Genomic DNA, 11,113 nt, shown 5'->3' with positions numbered 1-11,113 from the left:
AGTCAGCAATTTTCTGGCATGACAAAGGGCTGTATCTTAAAGCTTCAGTTCTATTAATTAAAAACTATATTCAAGCATTAAAGCCATCACAGAGAATTTTCCTATTTCTTTCTTATTCATTAATCAAGCTCCCATTGGACTGACTTGGTGACCCATCACAGTGCCTCACCAGGATCTTGTTCAGCTCTTCTGCAGATCAGAAGGCTCCAGCCCACAGGCTGAGGCCAGGTTAGTTGGACAGACAGACTGCAAGCTCAGAACTTCATATTTTCTGCTCAGACTACAGTATAAACAAAGGCTGGTGAGAAGTCAGGACTGTTGATCTGGCAAAGATGTAGATCCACCACCGCAGACCCATATGTTCCATGGGCACATATGGGAAGAAGGAAATTGTACGCTTATTCTGCTACTATAGACTAGGTGCAGGATAAAGTTAATACGCAAAGTGTGAACTCACCTGCCACAAACCAGACGATGCAGACTCTCAACAGGTCTCTTAGCTTTGCACTGCTCTCCTCCAGTGGATCTGTGTGCTGCTTGATGTATTATGGAACAGAAGTTACCGCCACTAGCTGGAGTCAACTGCAGTGAAAGCACTGAGACTCAGGCTCTTTGTTCTGGAAGTCCTCAGCTTGATGCTAAGCCTGACTGTCCACTCCTACCAACAACCATGAGGGGCTACCACACTTCCCTGCTCTACCACACTGCACAGCTGAATCAAGGACACATGCACAAGTTAATCCCAACAGCAGTTTTCAGGGAGAATGAAGCCTTCAAAAGAAACAGCACTGCAATAGTTTCCAGGATTGGGCACAGGCATGGACAATTTCTGTACTGAGCACAGAGGGAGGCACTGGTTGGCCTAAGCTCTTTACCTACCTCTCACCACACAGCTCTATAGAGTGGGCCTCTTTTTGCAATGCCTGCTCCAAAGATAAGCACAGATGGGGCTTAGATCCCACTGATGCACCTATCCACAGGGCAAAAGCCAAGGAAAAATGAGAGCTATGGATCATATCTGTTGCTGTGATGACACCTCTGCAGCAAAACTACTGAAGGGATCTGTCTTTTCACTTGGAAATGGTAACAAAAGAGAAGTTTTCTCCTTTTTCTATAATCACACTGGCCTCATCACCCACATAAGCTATCTCAAGGTAGTCTCCTTTGACTGAGACATCCAAGGAAACACACTGGATAATTTGCTGTCTTCATGGAGGGAGGGTGGACTTTTCAAGAAATACTGAGGCTTCAGAGTGATACTGACGTGGGAAGTGAAATCTATTTCAGACTACCTCCAAAATTTGTCTCCCTTCAGCTTCTTCTTGCCGAGGCTCACTAAGATTCCATACAGTGCTGATATGATGTGAAATATAGCACTGTGTAGGAAACAAGCCCACCAGGCTTAATGGAATTACTTAATTGCCATGGTAGCTGTACATTACTGTATGGGACGCAGATACATAGATCAGGCATGCATCCAGCCTGTCACTGTTCCCACTATAAGTGGTGGAAGAAAATCAAGTTTGTATTATAAGGTCCCAGTCCTTACAGAGAATTGTAATGCTTTATTAAAAAAAAAACAAACCAGAATACATTATATTATCCAACTCAGAATAAGGTAGGACTCCCAGCCAACAGTGGGGAAAATAACTGTAGACTATAAAGTCTGTGACTTTTCTTTTGAATAAGGTTTTTTTTCAGTTCTCTACACCATCGCTGAAATTATATTCTAAGCACTCTCTGCATTATTTTGTAGACCATTAGCAACCACCAAAAATAAAAAGGCATAGGGTAAACATTCAGCGGTTTAAAAGTGAGATGCTGGGCTGTGAATTCAATAGGCCCTGTCTTCCCCCACCTCTCCTGAGTGTAGCACCACGGGGCAGCAACACACACTGTTCACCCAGATCTCCCTCTGCCTCTCTCTACTGAAAGCAGAAACACTCTCTAAGGACAATTGCTTACAACTTTTTTCACAGGTGAATCTACCACACATGCCCCTGTAACTCAATTTACATGAGCCTTATATTAGCTACATTTTTGCTCTCCAGCTTATTCCATTTTGCCGTTGCTACAACCAGCTGAGAGCCAGTTGTGGCTAGACTAAGGCACATAACTTGGACAAGGCACACCATAGGCTCACCCAACTTGGAATTTCTCTGGGTGACACTTTACTCATGAATACTTAAATTATATTTATTATCTAAATATCTAAAGGCCTCTGTGCTGAGTGTTGCACAAGCACTGAGAGAAGCCAACCTTGCAGGCACACTGGAATTTTCTGCCTCCTGACCTTCCAGAAAAAATGGATCATAGTCCTCAGGTGCCGGGGGACAATCTGAGATGGGGGATTTGCTTCCCACAGTCCAGCCCCTTGGCAGTTTTGAGTTCAGTCACACACAAGAATAGCCACAGTTTCAGAACAAATCATGCTGCTTTAATAGCACTTCCTCTCATCAGCTTCCAAGAAAATGTTTGCTGTACCAGCAATTCTTCTGTCCTTCATTTAACCATGATGTTTCTTACAGTGCACCTCACCATATCACTCTGTTCCCACAACCTATATATTTTATGGTTTTTTTCCCTATACTCAAGCCATCAGCATCGTCTTCTTATAAGACTTTCTCTCCAGAAGGACTCGCAAAAGTCAAACCATTTTTTTGTGTCACATTCAATACTTTTTTGTTTACTACTGTCTCAATCCACTTCTGTACTGAGTTCATCCATTTCTTACATCTTCAAGGCTGTCACAAGATCCCCCTGAGATCTGACTTGTGATATGACACAGCTGATGAACTACACGTTCCGCATATTCCTTTGCTTCAAAAAGTGATGCTTCAGGAAACAGGCCAAAGGGCAGTCCTGTCTCATAAACCACAGGTGCGTCACATCACGGGATCGCTTTTCAGCAGCAAGCTGCATGAATAAATTGCACTTCATAACACAGTTTCTACATCAGACAACTGGCACACTCAAACAAGGGCAGTGAGAGACCTAACCCTGCTCCAGACAACATAGCTCACCTTCATAATTATCTGAGGGGATCGTGGTATCTTTACACCAGCCACTGACTCTTGTTTGCCATCCAAACCTATGCCCATCCAAAAAAACCAAACCAAAACGAAGCAACCCAACCCCCTACACAAATAACAAATACTCAAATACTGCTGGAGACAACGTGGCTCTGTTCTAGGTCCATTTCCCTCTTTTGTAAAGGTTATTGGGAGGTGGTCCTTTTCCAAAATGCATTTTGTTTCCAAAGTCATACAGAAGTGAAATACTTGTTCTTATATGAAACATGCAACAACAATGACAAATTGGTGGGTAAAGGGCAGAAACTACCATCCTTATCTTTGAATTTCCATCCTTTTCCTTAGACCCCAAACCCTTACTTTAAAACTGTGGTTTTCTCCCCCCACACCCCTTTACTTTGTGGTTTAACAGATAAAAGTCGGAATGGGAGGAGGTTACACCGCTTTTGCTGCATGTAAAAACATTACATTATTCTGTTATTCTGAGGCTTGCTGATAGTATGAAGATGACAACTGAACACAAAGGATACAATTTTCTTGTTCTGCTAGTAACAGAGGGCTTCTTTGTTTGGGTTTTTCAGTTTAGCAAATTCCTGATGCAGTTGTCTTGGTATGAGCTCTTCAAGTTTTTACCTCAATTTTTTTTTGCAAAAATAACATTCTTCTTTTCCCTATTTTTTATTTTTGCAAAGAAAGTAATTTCTAAACAACTATTCAGTTTATACTGAAATATACTAGCTCACATGCATTTGCCAAATCCTATTTTTCATCTAATAAAAAAGGTGTCCTAGTAGCACATACCAAATAAATATTCTTATAGAAATGTCACATGTGATATATTGACTCTACCACATTCCAAATGAAAATAAAAGCAATTCAAATTTCATAGAATCACAGACTCACACAATAATTTAGGCTGGAAAGGACCTCTGAGGGCCATCTAGTCCAGCCTCTCCAGTTTGCTTCAAGCAGGGCTAGCTTCAAAGTAAGATTGTGTAAGCAAAAAAGAGTTGGTTCCAAATACTAACTGCTCATATAATTGTTTTTTTACATTGACATTCATTTAATAGTTCTCTAACATTTTTATGATAAGACATAATTTCTTGTAGTACAGCGACTTCTTTGTTGCCATAAAACGACACAAACTCCCTACTCAGATAACAGGCACAGTTAACAATCAATTGGTATGCATGTGCACTGGGGAGATTCAGAATTAATTATCCTGTCCTACAGCTGCATGGTGGAACTGGCACTGTTAGTTCCACTTGCGGTTCCTACCAAGGAAGAGGAGTAGGTAGGAATAACAAAGGCAATTTCCTGCCATGCATTTCCCCTTGAAAAAATGAGAGGCAAATGTTCTCAGCCTTCTGAGATTCAAGGAAGCCTGACTTTCTAAGGTGCAGCCCATAGCACCTCTATTATCATTTTGGCCTTGCTTGAATAACAGCTATCATGTTGTGTGATAACACTTGTAACAAACAGGTGGAAGCCCTGTTGCTGCACCATTAGTTAGCAACAGAATACCATGACACAGCTAACTAATTATGTTGCAAATTTGTCTCAAAGTTTAAAAAAATTATAGCTCTGACCCATCAGATTAAACAGCAAAGATTCATTCATTTATTGCTGCAATAAAAAAAATAACTACTTTCGTAGCCCAGGCAGCAAAAGGAAACTGAATACAATTTTCTTCTGGCCCAGAACTCCTACTAGCTTCACAGGATGAGCCCTATTTTTTTTTCCTAGTACTGTAATTGTTAGAGATGTCACTCAAGATATATTTTATATAGGAGCAACAGCACATGTTCCTGCCTAGCAGAATTTGGATTATTCATGCCCATATTGCAGTGAATTTTGTAGGGTCTACAAACACATGTCTAAATTGGCAAGCTTTCCAAGGCTTGGTCTTGCATCTTATGCACTTTGCAAGAGAAGGGAAAGTGCCATCTATAAAGTAACCATATTGAGACTTACTGTGATGAGTGACTCTATAAATAATTGATGTAAGGGTCCAGGATATCTCAGACAATTGGTAATAAGACATCTCTCCATCTCAGTGTTACTGGAAGAAACTAGACAACTCTTACTCTATAGAAACTGACGCGAAATGACTAAATGGTCTCAACCTAAATTAAACTGCACGTACTTCTCAGACTGAGCTCACTACTGCAGGATGCAAACCTACCTGTGATCAGATGTCAATACCAAAACCCAGTATCATGCAACCATACAAATGGCATCTTTAGGAAAACAGTTTCAGTAGAAAACACATCTACAGATGGCGGTGGAAATCTAGATATATTATTACTCATGTGGGTCTTATTACCCCTAGGGGTCTTACTCAGGTGCTGACAGACATTGGGTGCACAAATGACACAGTGCACGTGAAAACTTCCAAGGTATCTGTTCATGCCACACCACTTGCCTACACAGAAGACATGAGTCTTGCATGGCTGTCAAGCCTAGACTTTTCTATCACTTAGCGTACAAGCACTGAAAGAGCAGAGGAGGAATTACTCATAGATTTCATAAAAAGCAGAATCTATGTTTATGTAATTTTATACGGTTGAAAGATAAACACAGATGTTGCATTTGCAGATATGATATTTATAAAACTATTTTATCAATTATGCTGTGCTTCAGACACGGAAAAACATTGTCAGTTTATTTGTCTTAATAGACTATAGATCAGAAAAAAACTTATAGATTTTAAAAGATTTCTCAATAAAATGTAAATTTTCACACATTTAATTAGTCATGTAAGATTAGAGAAAAATATTACATAAAAAGTCAACTTTCAGATGACTAAAAATAGTTTGGAATTTTTAAGCAAAATATTTTGAAGACTTTTCATGAACACAAAGTGTTTTCTGGCTGTAATTTTCTCACAGAAATCTTGTTTTCCACTAGTTTTGTGTTTTAGAAATGTACTCCAAAGCAAACTGGAAAAACTCCTTGCTAACAGATCATATTGCAAAGGTAAGGCTGTCTGCTTTTACAACCACAGTCATCTGGTTTTCAGATATTGGGTGGGATCAGGGGAGTGATTTTTGGGCCACTTTGCTTCTGGTGGGTAAAATTAATTAAGAGAAAAGTACGATTTCTCAGGGTTTATGTCTTCTTCTGATAATTCATACATAAATGCGCTTACAAAACCATACGACCTCCAGTGGTCATCTATTCCATGCCTCTGGCCAAGGCAGGACAACCAGTATCTCTGCCAGGCAGCCATTTGACTAGCCTTCCTAAAAGCCTCCAGTGATGGAGATTCCACCACCTCCTCAGTTGCCCTGTATCTTGAAGAATGGAAAAAAGCATTAGATGTCCACCATAGCATTAAATGAATCATACACTGGAAATGTCTATAAAGGGAGATTTGTCTGATTAGCTGAGATACTGACATTTATTGCTGATGTCAGGTTCTTGGCTGGAAATAAGCTATTCTATCCTTCCCACAGAACTGAAGTAAATTCAGATCAAGTCACGCTGTGATGCCCAGCATGACTGGCATGCTGCTAAGCAGCTTCCTTCCAGCTTTAACATGAAGTTTGTCAGGCTTACTTCTCTGATTCTTAATACAATAGCAAGCTTTACTTCCTTCTTTCCTGGATTCCTCTATCTTATTTTTTAGCCCATTCTTTTCATTTATACACTAAAATGCTTTTAAGCAGTGAAGGAACTTGGTTTTCATGCTACTATTTTGTCTTCTGAAACACACTTAAAGTCACATTTTTGGGCAGCAATATTTTCTTTGTCCTAGCTATGACAGGAAAACATCACCATTCAGTCTTTGATGTTTGTCCTTCTTGTGGTCCATTTTATTTATTTTATATTTATTTCACATCTAAAACAACTATGGACAGTTTTTCCTGTTGTTTTCCTGACTCCCTGCTACAGTCACTCCTTCGGGAATTTTACACGAGTCATTAGGCAATGTGTGCTAGTAGAACAGCACAGTTACACTGTATTAATTCATTTCATCTTTGGGAGTAAGAAAGAACATAAGCGTTGATTTTCTTTCAACTTAAACCTTCAAATCAACTGGCTGAAACCCCACTGCTGCAGGATGGTACGATATTATGTCACAAATCACAGCACTGTTCTTAGTACTGATCTTAGTAAATGACATATGCCATTATCATTCATCACACCTAAGGTATATGCCAATAGAACTCCCCTGAAGTCTGCTGAACCTTTGTCCACACTATCCCAGGAGATCAGATTCAGCACTGATCTAGTCATCTTAATCTACAGATGGATTTGCCTTGATATCTCAGAAGAAACAGAAGGAAATCTCCCTGCTTAAAATGTGCCAGTAAAGAAAAAAAAATTGAGTTTGCCAGCTGTAGTGGAAGAGATCTGATGCTCTGGTCAGATGCTCTGATGAGTGAATTTTTCTCTCTCAGTTTCCATACTTTAAAATTTTGTTTCTAAAATCAAGCTGAACTTTTTCTTTTTTGGTTTTGCCAGAGGAAAGGGAACTTCCAGGGTAGATTCTCTCCGGTGCTGCATGACCTTTACCACAGAAAGCTCACACAGAGTTAAGATGCAAAAGCTCAAATCACCTGACTGCTACTAGTACTGAACAAAAGATCTGCTCACTTTTTCATTGCATTCCCCTAAGCAGCCTCTGGCAGAAATGCCAAGAGATCTCCTGACAGATGGAGATTACAGTTGTCTTCCTTAGCAAGAACAAGTGTATATGGCTTGTACCTTGATAATCCTGCCCTCTATCCATATTTTAGCCATCTGTCTTTTCTTCTTTCTACTGACTGCTGCCTTGACAATCCCTCCTGTCTACATGTTGCCTCAATGACTTAACTTTTCAATTAGTCAAGAACATTCTTCTCAAACATGTCTATGTGCATTATGCCCACTTTAGATGCAAAAGCTTTATGCAGTCCTTAAGACCTCTTGAAAAGCAGCTGATTGAAGAGAGAACCCAGGATTTCAGCTTGTGCATCCTCCTTCATATCAAGATTTACACCAGAGTACTGCTTCGCAGTGTTCCTAGAGCAAACCTTATGGCCTCCACCTACCAAGATTAGACATAGACTGATTCCTGGAGACAGTGGGATAATGCTGGGGTCTGCGGGAAAGGGATGTGAGGGAGCTGGAAGTGACCTTGAGACAGAAGTCACAACAGGCCTGGCAGTAAAGCCAGCAAGGGGTGCAACAAAGCACCCTGCTGCTATTGCCTACTTTTCCCCTTTTGGGTCTCTTTCTCTCCTTGATTGACAGAGAAAGCAGCAAGTGAGGTGCTCGAGGTGAAGTCAAAAGTCAAGTTCAGTGGAGAATAACTGGTAAAGAAAGCAGAGACTGAGATAGTCAGCTACCACAGAGGGCAGGCAGGAATGATGTCCTGAACCCTGCCCTGGAGACTCTCCCCTCCAGTGAGGGACACCATGCCAGCAGGAAGGGAACACAGCCATGGACTCTAGCCTGCATTTCACCTGTGGGACAAGACTAGTCTCACCAGTTGGGAACCATTACTCGAGAGGTTTTTAGTTCCCTTAAATACCCATTATCAGGCCAGTGCCCAGGACTGGCATTCCAACCAGCCAGTCTGTCTAATCCCCTTAAAAATCTATGCCGTTTTTGCCCTCAGCAACAGAAATGCCAGAGACAGGAGTCTGGACGGAAGAAATGGAACATTCTTTCTTAACTCTGCTTCTGCCTGTGTTTTCAATTCACAAAAAAAATGTATGAGACAAGAGCTGGCATTTCCCTCAACAATTTTACTATTTAGTATTTAAATTACAGCAGTGCTTTTGCTTACGTACAAACACCAGTCTCTGTTCCAAAAGAAGTGCTTAGTTTAAAAGTCATTCTGTGTGTTTAGATTGCCAGATAGGCAAATGACGGTGTTTTTACCGTGTTCTTGGGGACTGGATCCTGCAGCTCCAAGGCTGCAGCCTTACAGTGCTCTGTCATGTCCCTGTGGGGTCAGATGCATGCTGTTATCCCAAAGGGCCTTAGGAACTGTGTTATTCTCTCATCTGCAGTCCCGAAGGGAACACAGTCAAATCCTAACGAATCAATGCACTAATTTTTAATGGGTGTCAGGAAACATCCTTCTAGTGCCTCTTGAAAGCTTGCAAAGTTAGGAACTCAGTGGGGAAGAAAGCAAAATCCTCTCCAAAGCATAACAGGCCATGGAAAAGCATCTTTTAAATAAATTATCGCTGATAAGAGATTTCCACTCTCTGCCCATACTTGGTAAACCAAATTTCTTGTTTCAGAACATTTTTCAGGAAAAATACCTCCAAAAGTCTCTGACCTATTGCAGTTGGCAAAAACTAATTACACTTTGTTGTAGTAAAACTGTTCCGCTTTTTCTCCCAGTTGTCCATGATCAGACCATAAGTTAATTCACTGTTTCAGAACGCCCAACTGCCAAATATAAGCAAGGTGGGCTCTTCCCTCCCCCCAGCCAACATGTACTCTTCTTTCAATGTCTAACTTTGCCAGTCCTACAGTTTCTCACAGGGTATTTTAAGGCCTGATCCTTGCATTCTGTCCTGACGAATACCTTGTTCTTGCTCTTGATGTTTTACATATCTCTCATCTGTCCGCTTTTCATCAGGCCAACCCCTGGATCTAGTAGTCACAGCACAAGACTTACATCTTGCACAGCTGCCCTTGCACTCACTCCCTGCCAGCCCGGGTGTGTTATACCTTTGCTTAAACCACTTTCTCCTCTTTCACAGCGACACCTACAAGGACTTAGTCATGGTAACTTGTACGCATATTTAGTATCTAAAGATAAACAGAGACCTGTTCAAACACAGCACACATAGCTCAGCAGCACGACTGTCTTGCTGCAACCTCGTGGTGTTGTATCACGCCCTCGTGTTGTCAGATCCACGGGAGATTGTGCACTCCTTGGGGCAGGGAATATGTCATTTTATTCTGCACTGCATGGAGCCTAGCAAATTTAGGCATCGTGCAACGGTAATTAACGGTATCAAGTGAAGATCTCTTGCTGCTGCAGACAGCTACCACCTCCGCCCATTGGGCTGCGCCTTCTGCAAGGCAGCTGGGGCTCGGCGGGGCCGAGGGGCGCTCGGCCCGGCGCGGGGCTGGCAGCGGGAGGGCAGGACCCCGGCCCGCCGGGTGCCGCCTCCGGCAGGCCGCCACCGGGCTGCCGCGGGGAGGGACGGCAGGCTGCCACGGCCCTGCCGCACGCCGCGACCCGGTTCCGGACCCCGCCGGGCACCCGGGGCCGGCGAGCAGAGTCGGCTGCTTTGTTCTCGGCACACTCCACCAACGTAACCGATTGCGTCAACTTGGGGGGGCGGGGGGGGGGGGGGAAGAAAAAGAGGAGAAAAATCCCCAAAGAGGAACTAGGCAGAAGCACGCGTTCCCCCCACCGCCTCTAGCCGGCCCAGCCCGCCCTTCCGCGGCCGAGGTGGCGCCCGGGCCTCGCCGACACTGCCGGGCACCGCGCCCGGGGGCGGCCACCACCAGGCCCCCTCCGCCGCGTGAGGGATCCGCGCGCACCCCGAGGCGGGGCAGCGGGGCGGCCCACGGAGAGCCCGGGCCGCGACGGGCACCGCCCCTCGACCGCCGTCAGTCAGCAGGGGGGGCGGGGCGGGACGGGGCGGGCGCGGCGGCGGCGCGGGTTGGCGGGCGCGCCCGGGGGGCGGGCAGGGGCGGGGCGGAGGCAGCGCCGGCGGCGGGTACGGCGCCGCCGAGGCACTGGGGTGGTGAGCGCGGCCGGGGGAAGCGGGGCCGGGCTGGACGGACGCGGCGGTGGTGGGAGGAAAAGGCAGCGGCGGGAGGAAGAAGAAGACGACGGTGGCGGCGGCGCTGCCGAGGTAAAGTGAGTTGCCGCCGCCTCACCCGGCGCTGCCCCGCGGGCGGCCGCCGGGGCAGGGGAGCAAGGCAGCGCGGTGCGGGACTGTGCGGCCGCCCGGGACGTGGGCACGCCGGCCGCCTCTGCGGGGTGACGGTCCGAGCGGGTAGCGCCGGCGCCCTGTGCAACCTTTCCCCCCGCCGTCCGGAGCCGGCTGTGGCGCCGCCGAGCCCTCCGGCGCGGCAGGCCCGGGCGGGCCGCCCGCTGCGGCCGGCGCCGAGCC

At 44.9% G+C, this 11,113-nt stretch overlaps 1 protein-coding gene across 2 annotated transcripts in view; it reads left to right on the top strand.

Annotated features, from left to right (window-relative positions):
* Positions 1-10,694: 10,694 nt before the first annotated feature.
* The window catches only part of PIK3R1 (phosphoinositide-3-kinase regulatory subunit 1), a 58,844-nt gene continuing 58,425 nt past the window's right edge, over positions 10,695-11,113 (top strand). The window contains exon 1 of one of the 2 annotated variants that reach the window (XM_075080003.1): positions 10,695-10,852. The gene's annotated coding sequence lies outside the window, so the exon portion shown is untranslated. The remainder of the gene's footprint in view (positions 10,853-11,113) is intronic. The other variant, XM_075080004.1, reaches the window with a different exon arrangement.

Source organism: Phalacrocorax aristotelis, chromosome Z, assembly GCF_949628215.1.
Source record: "Phalacrocorax aristotelis chromosome Z, bGulAri2.1, whole genome shotgun sequence".
NCBI lineage: Eukaryota > Metazoa > Chordata > Aves > Suliformes > Phalacrocoracidae > Phalacrocorax > Phalacrocorax aristotelis.
This window is presented reverse-complemented; position numbering and strand designations above follow the sequence as displayed.